The 27,088-nt window shown below is 37.2% G+C and overlaps 1 protein-coding gene across 3 annotated transcripts in view; it reads left to right on the top strand.

Moving 5' to 3' along the window:
• Positions 1–27,088, top strand: part of FUT9 (fucosyltransferase 9) — a 122,651-nt gene that overhangs the window by 45,527 nt on the left and 50,036 nt on the right. For 2 of the 3 annotated variants that reach the window (XR_011854205.1, XM_072141933.1), the window contains exon 2: positions 17,484–17,633. The exons of the other annotated variant lie outside the window; for it this stretch is intronic. The gene's annotated coding sequence lies outside the window, so the exon portion shown is untranslated. The remainder of the gene's footprint in view (positions 1–17,483; positions 17,634–27,088) is intronic. 3 annotated transcript variants of the gene reach the window in all.

Here is a 27,088-nt window from a genome sequence, read left to right as displayed (position 1 = left end):
CAAAATGGATGACAAGGGTGTTATTTTAAATAAATATATTTTCTAAAAAAATATTTTTTTTTTTAACGCAAAACTCGGCTTACACCCATTACTAGGACCGTGGCCTAGTGTAAACCAGTAGAAAAGGCTACTTTTCTGTTGGACAAAACAGAAAACCTGGTCAGTTAGTATGAATATGTTAAAACTGCTGTAATAGCATGTCATAAAGGCTCAATAGAAACTGATGCAAGTGTCACTGTGCTACAGTAAAGTTACTAGTTCAGTGCCATAACCGCATTCAGTGGCCACATGAAAAACTTCTCGTTGATGAATTGAGATGTATATGAAATACGTTTCCTTTGGTATTCGTATTCACTAGCGGGGAATATATCATTTTTCTGTCTAGCTTTTTGGCTGTCTTGTGCAAGTTTTCAGGCTCACAGCCGCAACATGCACCTTTTCAGATGCACTTCATTGCCATGCACTTTTTCAGATGCACTCCACTACTGTGCAACTTTTTAGCCGAATACCAATGCATTGCATTTCTTTACTTGCATTGTGATGGTAATTCTTTATACCCTGACAATTTGAACTTGCACCTTAATAGTGACAAAAAACAAACCCCAGCTAGTGGTACAGAATAGCGATACATCCCCACACTGATTTCTATGCCTACTTACCTTTTATAGTACAGTATGTATTCGTGTAGCAATTCATTACTGGCAACTGACAACGTACACTACGGAATACTGCTTAGATGGCAAAAAATTAAGTGACCATTCAAGATTAACGTCTTGCAGTCGGAATATCATTGGAAATATGTGTATTGTAACTATTCTTTACATATCTATCCTTGCTCTGTATTAGGAGCTGTGTATATACTCAAGTTGCCAAGCACTGTCTGTTTTGTGAACACTGAAACTTTCTAGAAATCTGCCTTTAATAATTGTGGTACTGTCTCTCTAAACCTGCAGCTCCTTGAGATTAATGGTCTTTCATTTTTGTCTCCAGAACTTTTCGAAGTTGTGATTTGTGAGGCAATCAAAATAAGATGATGGCCTTCAAGGCAGCCCAATTGAGAGTACATTAAACTGTAGTACCTTTCTTTGCTGTTGTTGCTTACTCATGTGATTTGGAACGATTTTACATTGTTATTGCAATGATGATGATGTGGAGATCATTTAGCCATAACGTACAACGGTCTGTGTTTTTTCCAATATCTAATACAAAATGAGTGAAATGGTTCGGCTTTATTAACCCCTTCAGGACCCAGCCAAGTTGTACATTAAGACTCATCCTTTTCTTTTTAACTGCTTAACGACCCTGGATGAAAATGTATGTCTAGGACGGCGTCTAGTTCACCCACCTGGACATATGCATCTGCATAGCCTGACTACTCTAATATACCACCATACGTTAGTATTGCAGGGTATTAGTTTGAAGAAGCGTGTTTGATCGCTTGTTCAAGTCCAAAATGGGACAGTAAAAAAAATGTAAAAAAAGTGATAAAATTTTTTACATATATTAAAAAAAATGATAAAACTCCCACATTGAAAATTTGCAAACAATCCACACATATATGGTATTGCCTCATTTGAACAACCAGTACAATAAAATAAAATCATTACTTAACCTGTACGGTGAATACCATAAAAAAAATGAAATGCCTGCCAAAAATGTGGATTTTTGCATATGCCTCCAAACAAAAAAGCAATAAAAAATGAGTGATTAAAATGTCACATTTACATCACAACGATACTTTAAGTTAAGTTAAACTCATTCTGCAAAAATTAAACACTAATACAGTTCAATCAGCAAAAAATTCTAAATGTTACGCCACATTTGAAGCAAGTAAATTTTTCTCTCCAAATGCATTTTTATTCTGAAAAATCATTCACACATAAAAAAGCTTTGTAAATGGGATTTCATCATAATCATACTGACCCATAGACCATAAATAACATGATATCTATGCCATATGGTTTATAAAACAAAAAATAAAAGTAAAAAAAAAAATCTGTATCAGAATAGATTTTTTTTTTTTGCATTCCCACCAAGAAAGTTAATAAAATATAATCAATGGGGTATAGACACCCCAATATAATGCTACTATATTCCTTGAGGGGTTTAGTTTTAAGGGTCAGATTTTAGGGGTTTCTCTTGTTCTGGTATTTTATAGGCTCAGCAAATGCCACATAGCGTGTGAAAATTGTTATAGTAGCATACAGTGATACATGGCAGATTTAAAAATTCGGGCCCCGTCCTTAAGGTCAAAATGAGCTGATTCCTTAACCCCTTACTGCATTTGGACGTTCCTAGTCTGGTAGTGGAAAATGCAGCAAACACTGTCACTAACACCTGCAGGTTTTAACCCCTTGATTGCCACCTGTAAACCTGCTGGTGGCATTAAAGAGCCATCTTGGCTCGGATCAATGCTCCCCGTGACATCATCATGGAGCGGTGATCTGTTGCCACGATAGCCTCAGGTCACACAAAGGGCACACACCTGGGCTGTCATGTTTTAGGCCATCTATTGCAATGTGCGATTTGCACATTGTAATAGATGATGTGCAAAATACCCATATACTGCCATACTGTAGTATGGCAGTGTATGTTAGGATCAATCAGACAACCTAGGGTTAAAGTACCCTAGGGAATCTGAAAAATATATAAAAAAAAATGAAATAGTAAAAAATAAATTAAAAAAAAATTCAAATCACCCCCTTTCCCTAGAACTGATATAAATATAAACAGTAACAGTAAAAATGGTAAACATGTTAGAATTAGAGGCATTCCAGAAGGTCCAATCGATCAAAATATAATAATGGTTATTCCCAGCGTTTAACCCTGCAACGAATAAAAGTGCCCAAAGTAAAAAATGCCACTTTTTAGCCATTTTGCAAAACTTAAGAAATTCTATTAAGAAAATGATCAAAAGGCCATGCAGTCCTTAAAATAGTATAGTACAGAAAGAGTCGTCAAAAGTCACAAAAAAGGACACCACCCACAGCTCTGTACATTGAAGTATGAAAAAGTTATTAATGCCAGGAGGTTTTAATTTTTGTAAATGCATGAAAACATTGTAAAACCTATACACATGGTATCCCTGTGATTGTACCGATCCAAAGAATAAAGTACACTTGTCATTTATGGTGCACAGTTAAAGCCATAAAATACAAGCCCACAACAATATGGTACAAATGCAATTTTACATCATTTTCGCTGCATTCAGAATTTTTTTCCTGCTTCCCAGTACACGGCATGAAATATTAAAAACTGTCACTAGGAATTGCAATTCGTTATGCAGAAAACAAGCACTCACACAGCTCTTTACATGGAAAAATAAAAAAAAGTTTTGAAGGTGGGGATTGAAAAAACGAAAAAGAGCCTGTTTGTTAAGGGGTTAAAAAGCTAAATCTGACCAGCGTCTCTTCCTATGTTAATAACTTATCTAAGTGATTTTGAGATCGTTTTATTGTGCCACATTGTAGTTTATGTTAATAGTATCATTTTGCTGAACGTTTAGATTTTTGGGTGGTAAAAAGTCAACAATTTAGTAAAAATAAAAAACAATTAACAGTTTTCAAAATTTCTACTTTTTAGAAAAAAGACATACCAAAATACTTTTTGTAGAAAACTTTTGCCATTTCTCATATTTCTATTTCCAGATTTTTTTTACGTTTGGTTATTTTTTACAGATGTTTTTAGTAGAAAATTTAATTGTGGAAGATTTATAGTTTTATTAACAAGTTCTCAGATTTTCAAGGGTCTTTAAAAAAGCTATATTTTTTGGTGACCAATTTAGTTTGCAAGTGCCTTAAACAGGCTTGTGTACAATAAACCTCCACAAGTAACACAATTGTATGAACTTTACATCTCAAACTATTAAAATAATCATTTGGGAAGTCTGTTAACCCTTTCTGCAATTTTTTTTCTCAGGAATAAAACAAAAATGGAGTGCAAATTTTTACATTTCAATTATATAATAAAATATTCTCATTTAGCCTAAAATGTACACAATTAGGAGCTATTAGAGGTAAAAATTCACGTCAAAAATTTGTGGACTGTTTTTCCAGAGTAAGGAAATACCTCAAATGTGGATGTCAACTGCTGTTTCTGTGCATAGTTATGTGCAGAAGGGAATTAGCGCTATTGGGTCTTTGGTGGATCATTTTGGCCTCAAGTGTTTTCAAGTGCAACAAAGTACTTGCAGAACTCGTAAAGTATCAGTACAATAGAAAACCCCCAAAGGTGACACCATTTTGGAAACTACACCCCTCAAATAATTTATCTAGGGGTGCAGTGGGCAAAATCTAAACAACCTAGCAGTATGTTTTGGAGTGTGGGAGGAAACCAGAGTACCCGGAGGAAACCCACAAAAAGACAGAAAGAACATACAACTCTTTGCAGATGTTGACCTGGGTGTGACTAAAGCCCAGGACTCCAGCGCTGCCAGACAGAAGTGCTACCCACTCAGCAACCATGCTGCCCTGTTGAATGTGTATAAATGTAAGGTTATGCACCTGGAGGCTAATAATCCACATGCAACATATGTCCTTGTGGGAGTAAATCTGGGAGAGTCTCTTGTTGAGAAGGACCTGGGGGTACTAGTGGATCATAAATTAAATAACAGCATGCAATGTCAATCAGCTTCCTCTAAAGCCAGCAAGATCTTGTTGTGTGTCAAAAGTGGTATGGACTCTAGTGATAGGGATGTAATATTACCACTATACAAGGCACTGGTTCGGCCTCAACTGGAATATGCTGTCCAGTTCTAGGGAACTTGTCCATAAAAAGGATGCTCTGGAGCTGGAAGCTAAGAGCCACAAAAATGATAAGGGGTTGGAGGGTCTAAGTTATGATTAAAGATTAAAATAATTAGATTTATTTATACATCCATACAAAAAATATGGTGGAAAGTTGTTCCAGATTAACCCCTTACCCACGTGACGTATTACGTCACATGCCGGGTGCGGGTACATGGGGAGGACTCGCGAGCATGGGCGCCACTATCTTGCCAAGGATCGTCACTCCCCGTGATGTCATCGGGGAGCGGCGATTCGTCGCCATTAGGTCTGCCGAAGACCCAAGGCTGTCTCGTTAATGGAAGGATCGATCAAACAAACTAGGGTTAAAGTACCCTAGTGAGTCTGAAAAATAGTAAAAATAATAATTAAAAAAGTTAAAAAAAATTATAATAAAAAAATCATAAAAATTCAAATCACCCCCCTTTCCCTAGAACTGATATAAATGTAAATAAACAGTAAAAATCATAAACACATTAGGTATCCAAAGGCGTCCAAAAATGCCCGATCTATCAAAATATAATAACTTTTTTTAATACATTTAACCCCGTAGCGGAAAAGAGCACCCAAAAGCGTAAATGCCACTTTTTTGCCATTTTAAAAAATATAAAAAATTCTATAAAAAGTCATCAAAAGGTTGTACAGTCCTAAAAATGATAACATTTAAAATGTCATCAAAAGTCGCAAAAAATTACACCACCCACAGCTCTGTACACCAAAGTATAAAAAAGTTATTAGTGCCAGAAGATGGAAAAACCCAGAAAAGTTTTTTTTGTATAGGAGGTTTTAATTTTTGTAAATGTATGAAAACATTATAAAACCTATAAAAATTTGTTATCCCCATAATCGCAACGACCCAAAGAATAAAGTAGACATGTCATTTGTGGCACACAGTGAAAGCTGTAAAATCCAAGCCCACAAGAACACGGCGCAAATGCATTTTTTCACCATTTTTTCTGCATTTGGAATTTGTTCCCCCTTCCCAGTACACGGCATGGAATATTTTATATTAATATGAAGTGCAATTTGTTACACAGAAAGTAAGCCGTCACACAGCTCTGTACATGGAAAAATAAAGTTATCGGTTTTTAAAGTGGGAAGTGAAGAATAGAAATGAAAAAACAAAAAAAAGGCCAGGTCGTTAAGGGGTTAAATGGGGTGTATTTTTTCTTATGACTATTTATAAATAAATGATATACATTTGACAGACCAAGTATCACAAAATCTTGTTTTATTAAAAGCTGGTAATCTTGTGGCACACATCCCAGAATATATGAGGCGTAAGTTATGGAAGCACATACATTCTCTTCCCATATATCTGGGATTCTCCGTCTATAGGAAGCATGTGAATGAACAGAAAACAGTCATTTTTTATTTTAATTTGGTCACATAACAGGTACTCCAAAGTATTACTCTTTTTTTTAAAAAAAAATGCATTCACATGTCTTCCACTGCTTTCTAAAAGAGGGAGATTATTCTAACAGTGTTTTTCACAACATAATAGATGGCTTGAGGAACTCATTTCCCCATGATCGTTTCTGTAGTTAATAGGTGTTGAGCCTGTAGTGATACATTTCTCAATAATGATGCTGGACATTATGTTAATTAAATTTTCTTGTAAACTTTCACACTTTAGGTCGAGTAAAAAAAAATAAAAAGTTCATTATTACAAATTAAGTATTACATAATCACCATGCCTTAAGTAGGCATATACACTCACCGGCCACTTTATTAGGTACACCATGGTAGTAACGGGTTGGACCCCCTTTTACCTTCAGAACTGCCTCAATTCTTCGTGGCATAGATTCAACAAGGTGCTGGAAGCATTCCTCAGAGATTTTGGTCCATATTGACATGATGGCATCACACAGTTGCCGCAGATTTGTCGGCTGCACATCCATGATGCGAATCTCCCGTTCCACCACATCCCAAAGATGCTCTATTGGATTGAGATCTGGTGACTGTGGAGTCCATTTGAGTACAGTGAACTCATTGCCATGTTCAAGAAACCAGTCTGAGATGATTCCAGCTTTATGACATGGCGCATTATCCTGCTGAAAGTAGCCATCAGATGTTGGGTACATTGTGGTCATAAAGGGATGGACATGGTCAGCAACAATACTCAGGTAGGCTGTGGCGTTGCAACGATGCTCAATTGGTACCAAGGGGCCCAAAGAGTGCCAAGAAAATATTCCCCACACCATGACACCACCACCACCAGCCTGAACCGTTGATACAAGGCAGGATGGATCCATGCTTTCATGTTGTTGACGCCAAATTCTGACCCTACCATCCGAATGTTGCAGCAGAAATCGAGACTCATCAGACCAGGCACCATTTTTCCAATCTTCTACTGTCCAATTTCGATGAGCTTGTGCAAATTGTAGCCTCAGTTTCCTGTTCTTAGCTGAAAGGAGTGGCACCCGGTGTGGTCTTCTGCTGCTGTAGCCCATCTGCCTCAAAGTTCGACGTACTGTGCGTTCAGAGATGCTCTTCTGCCTACCTTTGTTGTAACGGGTGGCGATTTGAGTCACTGTTGCCTTTCTATCAGCTCGAACCAGTCTGCCCTTTCTCCTCTGACCTCTGGCATCAACAAGGCATTTCCCCCCACAGAACTGCCGCTCACTGGATGTTTTTTCTTTTTCGGACCATTCTCTGTAAACCCTAGAGATGGTTGTGCGTGAAAATCCCGGTAGATCAGCAGTTTCTGAAATACTCAGACCAACCCTTCTGGCACCAATAACCATGCCACGTTCAAAGGCACTCAAATCACCTTTCTTCCCCATACTGATACTCGGTTTGAACTGCAGGAGATTGTCTTGACCATGTCTACATGCCTAAATGCACTGAGTTGCCGCCATGTGATTGGCTGATTAGAAATTAAGTGTTAACGAGCAGTTGGACAGGTGTATCTAATAAAGTGGCCGGTGAGTATATATATATATATATATATATATATATATATATATATATATATATACCTACTTAAGGCATGGTGATTATGTAATACTTAATTTGTAATAATGAACTTTTTATTTTTTATATATATATATATATATATATATATATTTACAGAATACAGGCGGTCCCCTACTTAAGGACACCCCCTGACTTACAGACAACCCATAGTTACAGACAGACCCCTCTGACCTCTGGTGAAGCTTTCTGAATGCTTTTTAGTCCCAGATTGCAATAATCAGCTGTAAGGTGTCTGTAATGAAGCTTTATTGATAATCCTTTAATCCTTGGTTCCATTACAGCAAAAAATGTTTAAACTCCAATTGTCATATATATATAGTACAACAGGAGTTGGCTTATATATATAGATTAATAATAAAGTACAACAGGAGTTAGCATATATATATATATATATATATATATATATATATATATATATATATATTAGATTAATAATAAAGTACAACAGGAGTTAGCATATATATATATATATATATATATATATATATATATATATATATATATTAGATTAATAATAAAGTACAACAGGAGTTGACTTATATATATACATCTATTAATAATAAAATACATTAGGAGTTAGCTTATATAAATGGATTAATAGTAAAGTACAACTGGAGTTAGCTTATATATATATATATATATATATATATATATATATATATATATATATCTATTAATAATAAAATACAACATTGAAAGATACCTAATGTTCTAGACAACAAAGAAAAGACAGCAAACTTATTGTTGGCGGTGACTAGATGTTGCTCGTAGTTATGCTTCCTAACAACATGACCCTCAATGGGCATTAGCATTTATGGCATACCCACACGAGGTGAATACTCTATGGAATATGAAAATATACTGGGACACTTTGAAGAGGCATTATTCAAATAGTCAACAGGTGAAAAAGTGGGAATCAAAAACCTTGATATCCATTGTTAAAATTTTGGAAATTAAAATTTCATAATTTTGGAAATGCCAAAGTCAATCATTTTATGGTGCTGTTTCTGGGGCCTTCTTAAAGCAATTCCCTATTTCATATGTACAATGAAGCCTGTGTACTTACACCATAAATAGATAAACCAAATTCTTGCCAATTTCTTTACAGTTTTTAGTTTGAAGGAAGAATTTGTGATATTTATTTAGTGTTAGGTTACCTATTTTTGGAAACAGGGGTTTATGTGCTTTAGGGAAAATACATTCTAAAGATTATCATGATGAAAATGTCACTTTATGTCATAGTCTACCTTTATTTTTGGATTACTTAGAACGCTAAAATTGTATTTTATTTCATGCATTTCATACTCTTACATAGCTATCATAACCAGTGATCAGTGTAAGATTAGATGGGGAAAAACTATAGATAGAAAAATAAAAGAAAACCTTCATCCTACTGTATATAATGTGGGGATCTAAATGACTATGTGATAGGTAGGGAATCATTTTAATGATGGAAGTTTGATAAATGAATGACTGAACTGAAAACAGGGCAGGGGTTCTTGTTATTTGCATCATTCTTTTTATTGGTAGGAATGGAATGGTCATGAAATTTTCAACAAACTTTACCTACAATTTTGCTATGAATTCAAATAATGGTCAGGAATATGATTATTTCTCATGTACGCAATGTACTCCTAGCTAGGTTTATGGAATGTTAGGTAAGTTTTTAGAGCATAAACTCTAATTTTTTATGAAATTATTAGGATTATTTGTCACAGTGATGACAGCTTTAAAAATAATCTACCAACAAGATACTAATTTAAATATATAATCTATCAGCTTAGAAGTCAAGCATTGTGGCTACCAACACGGTTTATATATACACTTAATAAACTTGTAAAACCATCAAAATAATATACTTTATAAAATGATTGCCAATTATATATAAATATCCTCTCTCTCTCTCTCTCTCTATATATATATATATATATATATATATATATATATTAGAAACAGAAACATACATACTTTAGAATTGTTTACTTCTTTTTCTTTAGGAGAGTACTGATTGGAAGGGTTAAATGATCTGAAAAGTCTGCCATGGAATTGCATGGCTGTTGAGCACACTTTAAGACAAGCTTAAGAATCCTGCGCAAATCCTGAGCTTTCCTCTGTAGCATTAGAAGATTTATCCAATTAGTATGAGGCAATGCTGTAAGCAGACGGTTTAGCTTTCAACCACAAACACTGCGGAAGAACGGCACAACAATGATTTGAGTTTGGTGAAAGTGCATTTGTGCTGTCACGGCACATCTTAGGTTGACAGGTTGCTGGGGGCATTCACGCAAAACATTGAGAAAAATCGATAGAGTTTACAGAAACTGCTAGATTCATAAGAAATATTTTATTGTTTGCTGCTTTTACAAAAGAGTATTGACAATATGGTTGAGATTCTTGATCTGACCCCCAACTCAAGTCATTGGGGGTTTGTTTACATGTTGTATTTACTATGGCTGGCATAATTATTCTACAAGATTGGCACACATCCTGTTATATCGGCATTTCATTTAATTAAACAAAACAGCATAATGAAGAACCTGGGTGTGGGTCTAACTTGAGATTAATCATCTATCTACAGTTTAAGACATCAATATTGTCATGTCTTTTCTGTTATCATGTTTTTAATATGTGTTCTCCTTTGTTATTTTGTTGTATAAACAGTAGTAGAGTTACTTTGCAATGGTTTTGTACCTTCTAGCTGTTGAAAAAGAACATGCTGTCTGAGTCACAAGCATATATCTGTATAAGGTTGTATGGGAGAGATAACTGTTGGCCTGTGTATGGCAAGCTTAACTATCATTCATACTCATTTTAACAATACTCAGAGCTGTTGAATTCATCACAGATATAATACTCTACAGATATCCATAGTAATCTAACCAAAATCAGACAGATTTCATTTTACAGTATAAATGACGTGGAAGTGTTTCTCTATGGGACAGTATGGTTATGGGAATACATCATTAATTTAACATAACCCCAAAAGGTTACATATACAGAACTGCTTCATCACTTGCTTTTCAGTATATTGGTGGGATACAAAACTGTAAAAAGTGTCAATCCAGGCATGTTGAATTTTTTTTCCATTATGCCATTAACCATGTGGGATAATTATTTTCATATTTAAATGAATGTGTAATGTCATTATCTGTAAAGCGCAGTAATTTTGTAATGCATTGGAAACCTGCATTTAAGGGATCAATATGAAAGAATCAACAGTATTTGATTTTGAATTTAAATATACGATAAGTGCAATGACCGATAAGTCACTAACATGCAGAAATGAATACATTTTTTTCATAACTTTTGTTGATGCTTTACTAAAATATAGCAAGTACATGTTTATTCTAATAGTAGTTTAGAAAATTGATGCTTTGCATCCACCAGACTGTGTCTTATCAGAAGCTCTAATTCCTATGCTCTGCTCTGCTGATTTTTATTCTGCCTTTCTGTTTTCTGGTTCTTATCCTCTGTGACCCCCTGCTGGTATCTAGTCTGGTGGTTTTTAAGAGGAAGAATCAAACAAAATTGGCAAAGAATCTTTGATTAACATGTGTTACCTGTGATGAGTATACTTTAGGTTAGAGTACTCAAATGCACAAATACAACTAATATCTCTTTTTCTGATGTGTATTTGTGCCTTCTACATTTGTCATTTTTGTACTTTAAATGGCAATTTATGTAATTATATTCCACATCAATAGATTAATATTGGTGTTAATCTATCATTTAAGCATTTATTGGTGTTAAGCTCATCATTTTCACACGTTATCTGAGATTTCCCAGAGGAATGCAGAATAGCCTATAATATTGATAACTTGCTGAGAACCTCACATTATGGCTACATTCACACTAACGTATGGGGGACGTATATACGGCCGACGTATATACGGCCGATATACGTCCCCCATACACTTCTATGGGCGCACGGCACCCTACGGGAGCGGTACGGTGCTGCACACGTGCTACGGTACGGTACGGGCGGGCAACGGCAGTGTGAATATAGCCTAAGGCATAATGGGGCTCATGTACTAAGGGTCCGTGGACCACACACACGTCGGATATTCCGACAATTACCAATTTGCGCCGCATTTAAACGGATATTGTGTTGCACACGATGGGATTTTGTCACAATCGCGCCGGAAGATCTTATCCAGAGAGTTGTGGTCAATCGTTCCTACTCACCAGTTATAAGTGGTGTACCCCAGGGTCCTGTGCTAGACCCACTATGATTTAATTTATTTATTAATTATATAGAGGTAGGAATGAATAGCACTGTGTTTATTTTTGCAGATGACACCAAGCTATTTTGTGTAATAAAGTCTATGGAGGCTGCAGGGTGACTTGGACAAACTGAGTGTTTGGTCATCCACTTGGCAAATGAGGTTCAATGTGGATAAATGCACCACTTTGGAGACAGGGAGGACCTCCACCAGAACTACAGGTCCAAATAATGGTGCCAAACCTACAGTAGCCAAGGACCTGCAGCTGATATTGTCCCTAATACAACAGAACACAGCGGGCGATTCAAGTCCACTCTGTTATGCTGTATGTAGGTTCTGAGGAAGAAGCTTCAGCTGATGGCACATACCAATAATTATCACCCCTCTATTTTGGAGGAGAGCTTATTATTATGTCTAGAAAGTGGCAGTATCAATCAGTGCTGCTACTTTCTGGTTGATTGGACAGCGTCAACAGCAGGGCAGCTCTGGACAGAGATGGAGAGAAGGGTGAAGAGGAAAATCAGGGCTGTGTATATATCTATATATGTATATACCGTAAAGACAAACAGTTAGGACACACCTTCTTATTCAAAGAGTTTTTTTGTATTTTCATGACTATAAAAATTGTCACACTGAAGGCATCAACTGAAAATATGTCTTATATTCTAGGTTCTTCAAAGTAGCCACCTTTTGCTCTGATTACCGCTTTGCACATTCTGGGCATTCTCTTGATGAGCTTCAAGAGGTAGTCACCAGAAAATGTTTTCACATCACAGGTCTGCCCTTTCAGGTTTAATAAGTGGGATTTCTTGCCTTATAGTTTGGGTTGGGACCATCAGTTGTGTTGTGCAGAAGTCAGGTGGATACACAGCTGACAGTCCTACTGAATAGACTGGTAGAATTTGTATTATTGCTGGAATAAAACAGTTAAGTAAAGAAAAACAAGTGGCCATCATTACGTTAAGAAATGGTCAATCAGTCCAAAAAATTGGAAAAACTTTGAAAATGTCCCCAAGTGCAGTTGCAAAAACCATCAAGCACTACAAAGAAACTTGTTCACATGAGTACCGCCCCAGTAAAGGAAGACCAAAAATCACCTGAGGAGGATGAGTTCATCCAAGTCACCAGCCTCAGAAATCAGAGGTTAGCAGCAGCTCAGATAGAGACGAGGTCAATGCCACACAACGTTCTAGCAGCAGACAAATCTCTACAGGAGGATACTGTGTGCAGCAGCCTTCATGGTAAAATAGCTGCTAGGAAACCACTGCTAAAGACAGGCAACAAGCAGAATAGACTTGTTTGGGGTAAAGAACACAAGGATGGACATCAGACCAGTGGAAATCTGTGCTTTGCTCTGATGAGTCCAAATTTGACTCTGGTTCCAACCACTGTGTCTTTGTGTGATGCAGAAAAGGTGAACAAATGGACTCTACGTGCCTGGTTCCCACCGTGAAGCAGGGAGGAGGAGGTGTGATGGTGTGGGGATGCTTTGCTGGTGACACTATTGGGTATTTATTCCAAATTGAAGGTATACTCAACCAGCATACAACAGGACAATGACCCCAAACACACCTCCAGGCTGTGTAATAACTATTTGACCAAGACAGAAAGTGATGGAGTGCAACACCAGATGACCTGGCCTCCAGAGTCATCAGACCTAAACGAAATTGAGATGGTTTGGGGTGAGCTGTACCGCAGAGTGAAGGCAAAAGGGCCAACAAGTGCTAAGCATCTGTGAGAACTCCTTCAAGACTGTTGGAAGACTGAAAATTTCAGGTGACTACCTCTTGAAGTTCAACAAGAGAATGCCAAGGGTGTGCAAAGTAGTAATCAAAGAAAAAAATGGCTACCTTGAAGAATCTAAAATATAAGACATTCAGTTGTTTCACAATGTTTTTGTTAAGTATATAATACCACTTATGTTAATTTATAGTTTTGAATGAGATGGTGTGTCCAAACTTTTTGTCTGTACTATATATATATATATATATATATAAATATATATATATATATTTGGGTTGTCTGTGTATACATCTATGTATTATCCGGGGGCTGTGTTTATATCAATGTATTATTGGGGTGGCTGTGTATACATCTATATATCATTGGGTGCTATGTACATATCTATATGTTACTGGTGGGGCTGTATATATCTATGTGTTACTGGGGGAGACTGTATATCTATATGTTGGTGGGGGGGGCTGTGTATATATCTATGTGTTACTGGGGGGAGGCTGTGTATCTGTGTGTTATGGGGAGCTGTGTATACATGTATGTGTTACTAGGGGTGGTGCTATATACATATACAGGGGGTCCCCTACTTAAGAACACCCGACTTACAGAAGAACCCTAGTTACAAACGGACCTCTGGATTTTGGTAATTTACTGTACTTTAGTCCTAGGTTACAATAAACAGCTATAACAGTTATAAATGATGTCTGCAATGAAGCTTTAGTGATAATCCTGGTTCTTATGATAACCCAACATTTTTAAAATACATTTGTGACAGAGACCCAAAAATTCTGGCTGGGGCTACAATTATAAAGTATTCAGTTCCGACTTACATACAAATACAACTTAAGAACAAACCTACAGACCCTATCTTGTATGTAACCCGGGGACTGCCTGTATTTATGTGTTGCTGCACGTGGCGCTGAATATATTCATTGTAGAGTTGTACAGTGTGGAAGGAAGAGGCAGAAGCAGATCACTTCTCAAATACTCATCCATTGAAATGGCGTTAAACCAAATAATTATTGGAAACAAATATGTAGTGCATGGCCGGGTACATCAATCAAAAGGATAATCAGTTCTGTATAACTTTGCCTTATGGTCAACTGACTGGGAAGGGGTGACAGCTTTAGCTGCTAACAATGGCTCAAAGCATGTCATGTGACGGAACATAAAACGACTTAAATCACGTAAATATTATTATAAAAGGAATACAAAGAAGTATATACAGTATCCTATATATGTATATAGGATATACAGTGGGGAAAAAAGTACTTAGTCATCCATCAATTGTGATGTGAGAGGCCTGTAATTGACATCATAGATAGACCTCAACTATCAGAGACAAAATGTGAAAAAAATCCAGAAAATCACATTATGATTGTTGATTTTATTTGCAAATTATGGTGGAAAATTAGTTTTTGGTCACCTACAAACAAGCAAGATTTCTGTCTCTAACAGACATGTAACTTCTACTATAAGAGTCTCCTCTATCTTCCACTCATTACCTGAAGTAATGGCTCATATTTGAATTTATTATCACTATAAAAGACACCCATTCAAAACCACAAACAGTCACACTCCAAACTCCACCATGGTAAAGACCAAAGAGCTGTTGCAGGACACCAGATATAAAATTGTAGATCTGCACCAGCCTGGGAAGAGGAGATCTGCAAAAAACAAAAATAGTTACTGAATAACTGAGATGGGAGCCGGAAAGTGGTGAGTTGAGTTTGGAAAGGGGCATCACCACGGAGAGGGGCCCGGGTGTGCCTGCGATCCGAGATGTAGATAGCAGGGGCACCCGTGACACTGGGACTACCTATCTACTGGGGGGCATGTGCATGTGGTATGGCTCTTATGGAATAACATTTTAAAATATTTGGCGTTCATGGCTCTCTCAGCCAAAAAAGCTCCCGACCCCTGCTTTAGTAGATACTCTAAAAGCAGGATTTCTGAGACACATTGTATTTTAATAATTACACATTTAACAGTTTGGTCCTCTAATGTTATAGGTTTGAGAAATCTTTTTATTATTCCCATTTTTTAGTCTCCTGCACATAAATGGCCACTTTATCATTTACATATAAGAAGTTTCAGAGCTGACATTAATTTAACATACTGCTGACAGAGGATATGATGAATCAATAGCTCACTGATTTTACAATACAATGTTAATGCCCGAGCTACCAGCAGTTTAATGGTTTCTTCAAGGTTACTCACTGCCGTGTATTGGAATGCAATTATGATTTCCTTGATGAGGATAAACATGAAGGACTGCATTTTAGTTAGAAATCCCTTATCAGCATTCAGTATTTTTATACTGGTGTACTACTTCAGTTTCTCATGGAACTGCTATGCTAAAGTATTGAGTATTGCATTAAGATGAGTAGTGTGTGGTAAGGTCTATAAAGTTGTTTTCACGTTTTAAAAAAGAAAAAGCATAGGCTCCCTTAAGTAGATAAATAGGAAGAATAATAAAAAGGACCTCAAAGTGAATGCTCACCTGCTATTTAATTTTAGGTGCAGTACTATGTGATTATTCATTTTATAATATATCCTTATAGTTTTCTTTATCTGATACTAAGCTCCAAATAGCTTAGAGCGACCACATAGACACAGGGAGAGATGTATTAATTATGTCAGTCTTTAGACCAGTGCAGAATATAACTAGACAGTTCTCTGCTGCACCAGTTTTTTTTGTTGTGTCTGATGCTGGATGATTAATATGGTGCAGTATAAGACTGGTGAATTGCACCTCACATTAGTTGGTCTAGTTTGCTGCACCACAATATTGAATTTTCTGTCGTACAGGCTATTTTTAGTGATGAGTGACGATGCCCCTTTTACCAAAGTGAAGCTCCCTTTTCACACAAGTCAGGAAGATGCCTAAAAAGGGTCTAAAACCCTCAATAAATGTGATACACAGCATTTCAAGTGAAATTGTCTCCAGTATTCTGTCATAGACCTGTTTATAGCTCATTTCCATTCAAGTGAAGAGGGCAATACCAAACAGCTGTATCTATGGCAGTATCTGCGGGATAGGCTGTCATTATATGATCAGAAGCCAACTGACACATGTCCCTTGCAATCAGCCATTTTGGCCCAGCATAAGCACAGAGCATAGAGCCACAAGCTGCTACAGAAGATCCTTAGTGTACTTGTTTGTCTTTACATCAGGTTAAACAGCTGATTGGCGAGGGTCCTGGTTGTCCAACACCCACCAATTTGATTTGGATGGCTTTTCCTACAGATAAGTGATCAATGGACATTTGTAGCCAACATTTTTACTACATACTCCATTATTTGGATTCCTTTGCAACTGCAGATTCTCCAAAAATTGTGCTTGCACTGTTGTATATTTAACCCATGATTTTTTTTTCTAAAAAATCTCTACCATTTGCTATAAAGAAATTGCAGAAATTTGTTGATGGAATCAGATTTTCAATATCTCTTGTGGTTCAAAAGTGCAATACATAGATTCTCCATATATTCTTATATGAGTTCATAATGATTGGGTCCAGCTCTTTCAGCTTTGTGTTCAGCACCATCGAAAACGTATCACATAGCTGTGCATCATAGGAAACGTTTCTGGTTGTTATTGCAACTTTGCATGTTGAAAACTTCTGAATCACACGAAATACTGCAAATCTAGTGGTGGCAGTCGATTTCTTACCAACATTGCCAGCACACAGGGAGATATGGGATGATACTAGTGCATTAACAACTACATTTCATTATAGACATATTTCTCTTTTTCTTTTAGGCTATAACACATTACAGGCTTTGTAATGAGTCTTGATTGGAGAATATCAATTACAATGTCCAGAGTTGTAATTGTTGTCCAACCTGAGTCCTGTACTATCCATTTGGGTTTGTTTAAACAAATGACTCAGAAGTAAGAACAAAACTGAAGGTAACTCAAATTTTAAATGTGTAAAGATGACTATAATGCTACCATACTTGTTACTCCAAAATAAAACTACTAAAGGGCACATGTTTAAGACTAGCAGTAGAGTTCCTTGGTGAAAAAGGTAGTCATCATGAAATAATTTAATTCACATTTTAATACCCTCCTTGACCCTGTAAAAATTAGCTCAAGTATTACAATCTAGTGGAATTTTCCACAAATACATGGTCACTAGAGATGAGCGAGCACTAAAATGCTCGGGTGCTCGTTATTCGATACGAGCTTTTCCCGATGCTCGGGTGCTCGTATCGAATAACGAACCCCATTAAAGTCAATGGGAGACCCGAGCATTTTTTTAGTAAAAGAGAACATTAAAAGAACAGTGCAGAATAAAATATCCCAGATGTTTACTGATGTTTTGCTTGTAAGAACACATTGAAGTAACACTATTCTTCACTTTCCAGGTGTTCGCGCGTGTCTCCCGCTAAGTTAGGAGAACATCTGGAATGTGAAGAATAGTGTTCTTTCAATGTGTTCTGCACTTAAATGGTCCTGTATTCACAGTTTTTAATGTTTTAATTCTATTCTTCACTTTGCAGATGTTAGCGCGTGTCTTACGATAATGTCGGAGATGTGCGCGCACATCAGCAATGTGAAGAATAGTGTTATTTAAATGTGTTCTGCACTTAAATGTTCGTGTTTTCACTGTTTTTAATGTTTTAATTCTATTCTTCACATTGCAGGTGTGCGCGTATCTCCCGATAGGTTCGGAGATACGCGCGCACAGCTGCAAAGTGAAGAATAGAATTAAAACATTAAAAACAGTGAAAACACGAACATTTAAGTGCAGGACACATTGAAAGAACACTATTCTTCACATTCCAGATGTTCCGAACATCTCCTAACTTAGCGGGAGACGCGCGAACACCTGGAAAGTGAAGAATAGTGTTATTTCAATGTGTTCTTACAAGCAAAACATCAGTAAACATCTGGGATATTTTATTATGTAATAAAAATACTGTTCTTCACTTAATTTAATGCTCGATCTTGAGCCGGCGAGATACTCGTCCGAGTAACGAGCCGGTCCGAGTATGCTAATACTCGACCGAGCAGTATACTCGGATGAGTATACTCGCTCATCTCTAATGGTCACCCATCATTATCATCAATCTTATCTCTTGATACATTCTAGAAAAGTATAATTTGGGGTAACCACTTCAGAGGTACAACAAAGTGGCTCAGTTAGTTACAGTCAGGTCATGCATGGAAGCAGGACTTTATGTGCAAGGGCATCATGAAGCCTGGGGGCACTCATCAGACCCTGGGGTTGCCTTTGTGGTATTGGATCCTCTTGGTAAGTGGCATAGGGGGGTCTGATCCAGGATAGATTAGTAACATTCCCCATACATGCTGTGGTCATGCTTGAAAGGGTTAATACGCACGATTGGAGCTATCTCCAGTTGTGATATACAGATGACACTCGCAGGTTCTGAAGCTTGATGTAATAGTACTGCATGGGTCGGCTAGTCACCTCTGCCCACGCAGTACTATTACATCTCGCAGTGGGAAGGGGTTAACCCTTTTTCAACAAGGACGTATCTCATACATCCTCACAAGATGGCACCACAGTGGTCAAGGACGTTATAGATATAATTCTAGGAGCCATAACTTTGGATCCCTGTCACCTAGAATCTGTTTGGGTAACCACTTCAGAGATGCAATTTAAACAGAGTGGTATAAAGGCGTAAAATGCATATTGATGTAATTTTCTAGTTATGATACTTTTATTTACACAAATAGTTCTGTTAAACACACTGTTATATCCGATTTGTTTATGTGTAATTTTGTGCAAACTTGCTTACATAGTATTTCTTTAAATAGCTCTGTATAATCTTCCTATACAGTGAAGTATATATGGACAATTAGTGAATAGATGTGCTTATTATCTCCCCTTGTTTGCAGCCACTGTTTTTATAGAAAGGCATTAACCTCTTAATGACAAGTCCTGAAAAGGCTGTAATTAGTTTTTGAGTGAATTTTCAGATGTAGTGATTTTACCCCATGTCTCCTGAACCCGTTTTCACCTTCTTGACCAAAGCCCTATTTTTAAAATCTGACAAGTGTCACTATAATCGGAATAACTTTAAAACGCTTTAACATATCCAGGAGATTTTGAGACTGCTTTCTTGTGACACATAGTACTTCAAGTTAGTTGAAGAATGTTGGTGATAACTTTTGTGTTAAGTTATGAAAAAAAAGGGAAATTTGGTTAAAATTTTTTTTTTAAATCTAATTTTCAAAGCTATATTATTCTGCTTAAATATTGGCATTTTTTTGATCTTGGATCGGATCGTTGCTCCCCAGGACATCATCGGGGAGTGGCGATCCATTGCAATGACAACCTCGGCTCACACAAAGACCAGAGGCTGTCATGTTATAGGCTATTACTGTGTGCCGATTTGCACTGTTTAATAGATGATGTGTAAAATCCCCATATGGTAAGATCAATCAGACAACCTAGGGTTAAAGTACCCTAGGGGGTCTGAAAAATTATAAAAAAAATAAAAAAATGGTCCTCAAAATGATAGCATTGGAATCATCATCAAAAGTCATAAAAAATTACTCCACCCACAGCTCCGTACACTGTAGTATGAAAAAGGTATTAGCGCCAGAAGACACGGGGTTGTACAGAAGGTTTTGGTTTTAATTTTTGTAAATACATGAAAACATTATAAAACCTATACAAATATGGTATCCCTGCGACATTACCGACCCAAAGAATATAGTAGACATGTCATTTATGGTGCACAGTTCAAACCAAAAAATTCAAGCCCACAACAAAATGGTGCAAATGCTTTTTTTCATAATTTTCACTGGATTTGGAATTTTTTTCCTGCTTCCCAGTACATGGCAATGAATATTAAATACCGTCACTATGATTTTTAATTTGTTACGCAGAACAAGCCATCATAGAGTTCTTTCCATGGAAAAGATGAAGGTGGGGATTGAAAAATAAAATTGCAAAAACGAAAAAGGGCCTGGTCGTTAGCCGAAGCCACTTTTCACCTTCCTGACACGGCCCATTTTTTTTCAAATCTGCCCTGTGTCACTATAAATGGTTATAACTTTGAAACGCTTTAACATATCCAAGTGATTTTAAAATTGTTTTCTCGTGACACATTGTACTTCATGTTAGTTGAAGTAAAAAAACTAATATAGAGGAAATCTCATTTGTCCTTTCAATTGGTACCATTTTGGCGCACATAACTTTTTTTGATCACTTTTTAGAACATTTTTGTGAAGAGATTTTATGAAAAATGTAAACTTTTGGCGAGTTTTCATGTTTTGCTTTTACGGCGTTCACCGAGCGGGCCCAATAATGTTTCTGAGTTATTGTACGGATTGTTACGGATGCAGCGATACCACATATGTGGGGGTTTTCGGCGATTTTGTGGGTTTTTTTAACTTTATTATATGTGTATAGGGATTGTTTGTGTTTAGGGGACTTTAACTTTAATTAATTAATTCTTTTTATTAAAAAATGTTTTTATTTAATGTTTTTAACTTTTTTTATTGACCTTTTTTAGGTTAGCTTGAACTGTGCAATGTAACACACTGATCGTGCAGCCTCGGGGGGGGGAGGGGGGAATGTCCGATTCTTGTGAAATGCCCCTAACACGCCGCGGTCAACGAGACTGAGGTGTGTTAGGGGTTAACACCTGCGATCGGAGAAATCTCCGATCGCGGGTGTTAGAGGCGGGTGTTGGCTGTATATTACAGCCGACACCCGCAGCTTCTGGCCCCGGGGCCAGAAGTTTGACGTAATTGTACTGCATTTTGTGGGAACGCACCTCCCGCGATGCAGTACTATTACGTCAAATATCGGAAAGGGGTTAAGGGATCAAGAGGCCTAAATAATAGTAAAACCCTATTACCTTATTTCTTTTATTGTTGGCTAATTTTACTGAATAAAGGATTTTTTGTGTCACAAGTTATTTTTATTAGTGGTATCATTTCGGTCCACTTGACTGTTTTGAACACTTTTTGGAACACTTATTTGTGAAGTGACTTTTTGTGAAGTGAATTTTTTTTTGCCAAGTTTTTACATTTTTTTAAATTGTCCATGGAGTAGGTACAAATTGTTACAGATGCAGCAATAACATTTGTATTTGTAATAGTTGTATTTTTGAGACTTTGTTTATGTATTTATTTCTATTTATTATTACATTTATTATTTACAGTTTTTTTAACTTTAATATTTTTTCCCACAGCTTGACTTGGACATGCACTACAATACAAATGTATTCCAGTGTGTGATGTAATTGACTGTGCATGCTGACAAATGCTCAGTTAGTTATTGTCATGTCATTCCTGGAAGCTGAACTTTATGTGTGAGGGCATTGGGAAACCCGGGGGCACTCATCAGACCCTGGGGTTGCCATAATAGAATAGGATCCCCCTGGTAAGTGGCATGGGGGGTCTGATCCAGGATAGATTAGGAACATTCCCCATACACACTGCGGTCATGCTTGAAGGGGTTAATATGCACGATTGGAGCTATCTCCAGTTGTGAGTATTAAAGAGGTTGTCCACTTTCAGCAAATATTTGATATGCTCTGAAAAGTTATCCAATTTTCCAATTTACTTTATGTATCAATTCCTCATGGTTTTCTAGATCTCTGCTTGCTGTACTGCTATAGAAAGCTTCTTTGTTTACCTTGTTTACCAGTGGATAGAAATCTGTCCATGTGATGCGATGGTCATGCAGGTGCACAAGCCGTTATTATCATGGAAATTAATAAGAACTGTGTGATACTAACGGCTCGTGCACCAGCCTGTCCAACACATCACATAGACTGATTTCTATTCACTGGAAGCTTTTATAGCAGAACAGCAAGTAGAGATCTTGAAAACAGTGAGGAATTGATGCAGAAAGTATAGTGGAAAATTGTCTAACTTTTCCTTACACAAACCATACTAAATATTTGCTGAAAGTGGACAACCCCTTTTAAGGATAGCCCTTTTTTCGACAAGGAAGTATCTCATACATCCTCACATGGTGGCACCTCAGTGGTCAAGGACGTATAAGATATTTCTAGGATTCTAGGAGCCATAACTTTGCATCCCGTCACCTAGAATCTGTTTCTAGGTGCCAATAATCCAGAGAAAATCTAGATAAAAAACAGTTGGTGCCAGAAATCCAAAATTATAGCCTCTAAAATGTGCCCCCCTTCCAGCCTTTTAGCTGGCAGGCTGCAGGAAGAAGAAGAGGAATGCAGAGAGAAGCTTCTCCTAGCTCACAGATACATTAAATATTGATCTGTAGCTAAATTTTGGAAAGGGAAAACATGAACTTATAGTCATGTTAACCCTCTCCAACCCAAAACAATCACACTTGTTCATGAGTGAATTTTTTTTATGAAAGAAGGAAGACGATGAACATTTGATCCTCTCCACATAATCTGGCTACATTATGATAGCGACCCAGAACTTTTTAAAAAAGTTGCATGTGACACATGAAACACTTACATATTCTTGATTAAGGTTTTTATTTCACACCGGCCCTTAATTTTTATACCTACATTGTGATCTTCTAAATCAAATTCTTATGAACATCGAAAGGTTCTGTTATTGTTTACGTATTACACCTAGCTAAAAGTGCCCTCCTTGTCTCATTAGTTTGGTTTATGGATATATCGTTTTTTATTTGGGTTACTGTTGTGTAAGGAGTGTACAATAATATATCGAGGTGAAGCTCGGTGTACTTATGTGTGGCACCGTACCACACCCGGGCGTCATTGCCGTCTTTGGGATCGTATATGTGTTTCATGCATTTTTTGCTTCAATAATTTGTTTTTGTCGCAAACTTGCATAAGGGTGGTACTGTTAATCAAGACAAATTCAAATGACAGGATGTCTGCTTTCAAAAAATGTAAACGTTTTATGGAAGCATTTACTGGCTTATTATAATTTCAAGTTGAAAAGCAGATTTTGCGGTATTTCAGTTTTAACCCCTTACCGACATTGGACATAGTACTACATCACGAGCGGCAGGTAAGTATGTCATCTGTATTACACTGTGTTATAGGAATAAGTGCTAGAACAAGCGATCATAGCATCGCTTGTTCAAGACAACCTGTGAAAGTTAAAAAAAAAAATCTACACATCTACCTACACTTACGGTAGTTAAAACATTTTTTAATAAAAATAAATTAATTGAATAAAGTGAAAGTCCCATAAACACCAACATTCTATTGACATAGTACAAAAAACACAAAATCATGGAAAAAACCCATATATTTATATCGCTGCATCCGTAATAATCTGTACAATAGATTCCAGACGGTCCCCTACTTAAGAACACCTGACTTACATACGACCCCTAGTTACGGACCTCGGGATTTTGGTAATTTACTGTACTTTAGTCCTAGGCTACAATAAACAGCTATAACAATTATCACAGGTGTCTGATATGCAGTTTTATTGTTAATACTGGTTCTTATGACAATCCAACATTTTTAAGCTCAGATTGTCACAGAGACCAAAAAAATTTTGACTGGGGTTACAATAATAAAGTATACGGTTCCGACTTACATACAAACTCAACTTAAGAACACACCTGCAGACCCTATCTTGTATGTAACCCGGGGACTGCCTGTATTAACATTATTAGACTTGCTCAGTGAACGCCATAAAAACAAAGCCCGAAAAACATGACAAAAATGTAAATTTTTCATAAAATCTCTTTACAAAAATGTGCACCAAAATGGTACCACTGAAAATGACAACTCAACACGTAAAGAAAAAGCCCTAAACCCGCTCTGTCAACCAAAAAATATAGAAGATGGCAATACGAAAATAAATGAGATTTTCTCTATATTAGTTTTTCTTCAGTAAAATTGTATAAAAATATGGCTAGGAGGTATCTATGAACTCTACACATGTTCATCTTTTACATTTAGGATATTTGAAGGAAATAATTTTTTGCTTCGTGCACATTGTTTGCCATCAAAGTAAATTTTTATTGCATGAACTGCAATAAGGTGCCCATATATATAAAAGCCTTAATGCAATTTTGAAAATGGGACAAGTGTCTGTTTTCAGAGAATATATGGTTTTATAGAGTTTTGTATAATTATTTTTTCTTTATAGTCTAAATTTAAAATGGAACAACATACTTTACAGTATCTGATAATAATTGATTTTTTGACTTTCTAAATTACTGTATTTTATTTAACTATTCATATGAACAATTAATAGGTTTAATGCGGTTTCTAAAAATATAATAACTGTAATAAATATAGATTTAAATAAATATAATCTGTACTGCTATAAATGAGAGAACTACTAAAATAACATAATATTAGGCAAGACAAATAGGCATATCTGCTTGTATAACCTGCCTCCACTTCCTGCACAGTTCCCTCCATCTCCTCATCCACTCTGTATACCAGCCGCCTTACTTCTGCACAGTTCCTTCCAGCTCCTCATCCCCTCTGTATAATCACCCTCTATATATCCTGCATAGCTCCATTCAGCTCAACATTGCGAGCATCATCATCAATATTACCAGTCTCCACTTCTCCTACAGAGCACCCCAGCTTGCATGCAGCCCTGCCTACTGCAGTGTAGCAGCAGAACACAGGGCCATGCTCTGCTTCAGGGTCTTGTGACCCTTTCTCTTTCCAAAAAGTATGTTGTCAGGGTTCGGGGTCAGTGGACCACTGCGGGAAATGGTACCAGCCGATACCTGGGACCTGGTCTTCATCAGAAGCTGTGCAAAGCGGGATGGTCTTGCTGCAGCAGGGTGCCACCAGGTCATTCCACAGGTGCGACTAGCCTGCGGTGGCAACCAAGATCGAAGTACAGCAGCCAAGATCGAAGTACTGAATCACAGTCCAGGTCAGGCACAGGCAGGCAGTCAGGGCAGGCGGCAGAGAGGCAGAGGTCAGGTCTGAGGTCACAACAGGAGATCAATGAGGACAAGAACGGGAACAACAGCAAGGAATGCAAGGGAAGCTTTCTCTATTCTCTATGGCATATGAGCGCAAAGATCCAGCAGGGAGTGATGGGAGCCGCCAGTCTTTATGGGAAACCCGGAAGTGCCAGCGACAATCAGCAGTTCGCTGGCCCTTTAAATCCTCAAGTCCCGGTGCGCCCTAGCCGAGACGGAGGAGGAGCTTGGGTAGATGAATGCGGCCTGGGGGGAGCAGTGCCATGGAGAGGAGCACGGGTGTACCCATAATCCGTGACATGAGTCGCGGGGGCACCCTTGACATGTGTCTTATAATCAGAAAATATGGTACCTCCTGTATAGTGAATTCTGTAGAAAATATGGTTTTTATACATTTTTAGTTATAAAAGAAATCTATCAAAATCAAGCATGGATAAACCAGGTCCGACCTGGTGTACTTTAGTGGAAAAACCTGCAAATGTTCAGTAATGACCCATGCCCTCCCACACTACTGCCGGTCGTGCCCTTCCATGCCCACATGGCATGGAGTGGCATAATCACAAATACAATCACAATTTCTTGCAGTGGGCAAGAAACTGCAATTATTTCAGGGCTTCTACACCAGAAACTGGCATAGAAGTGCTGATAAAACTCACACCTACTGTGTATTAATTTGGTATCACCTTCATTGTACTGACCTTCTGTATAAGGTTAACATACAAATTTTGAAACCAAATAAAACAATGGAAGAATTTCTTCAGTTCTTCAGTTTCTCCAAATATGCCATGCTACAATTATTTGCATTGGAAAAAAATGACTTGTTACAGAAACAAGATCTTATGTGGCTATATAGATGGGATTGTAAGAAAGGCATGGTGCTTGGAGGGTGAGGATCAAAAATGTTTTTTGATTTTATTCTTAACAGGTGAGAAGGACCTTGAGGTTTTAAATGAAAGTATGTTGCCTAGCAACTTAGTTTAGGTGACAATATCAGTTCCTCTTTGTTGTATCTGACTAGGGTTGTCACCCAGCAATACTAGTGGGTATACACACTAGCAGGTATTCTTTCTTTTGTCACATTAGAAGATAACCAGTGGCCAGTCCCACCTAGAAGGCAGCAAAAAGGATCTAGCTACTGTTATTTTACCTAATGGTAGGAAAAGATTGAAGATATTCATGTCTGTGTTGTTTCCTAGCAACAGATGGATCACCAGAGTAACCACGCCAGATCTCCATGTTCTTGTGGAGGCCAATTACATAGCACAATTAAAGTAAAATCAAAGCCATTTTTGTAAAATAAGTCATATTTCTATATTATTATCTTGGTGGAATAAAATGTCCTTTTATAATAATAGGTGTATCTCATGAGCCCATAATTCTGAGAAAGCAAATGTCACTGATTACAGTAAGATAACAAACATTTACACTTTACACTCCACTTCATTATAAATACACAGGGCTGGTACAAGCCATTCTGGTGCCCTAGTGTGCCCTCACCCCATGCAGT

The sequence above is a fragment of the Engystomops pustulosus genome, chromosome 3, assembly GCF_040894005.1.
Source record: "Engystomops pustulosus chromosome 3, aEngPut4.maternal, whole genome shotgun sequence".
Lineage (NCBI taxonomy): Eukaryota > Metazoa > Chordata > Amphibia > Anura > Leptodactylidae > Engystomops > Engystomops pustulosus.
The sequence above is the reverse complement of the archived record's forward strand: the minus strand, read 5'-3'. Positions and strand labels throughout refer to the sequence as shown.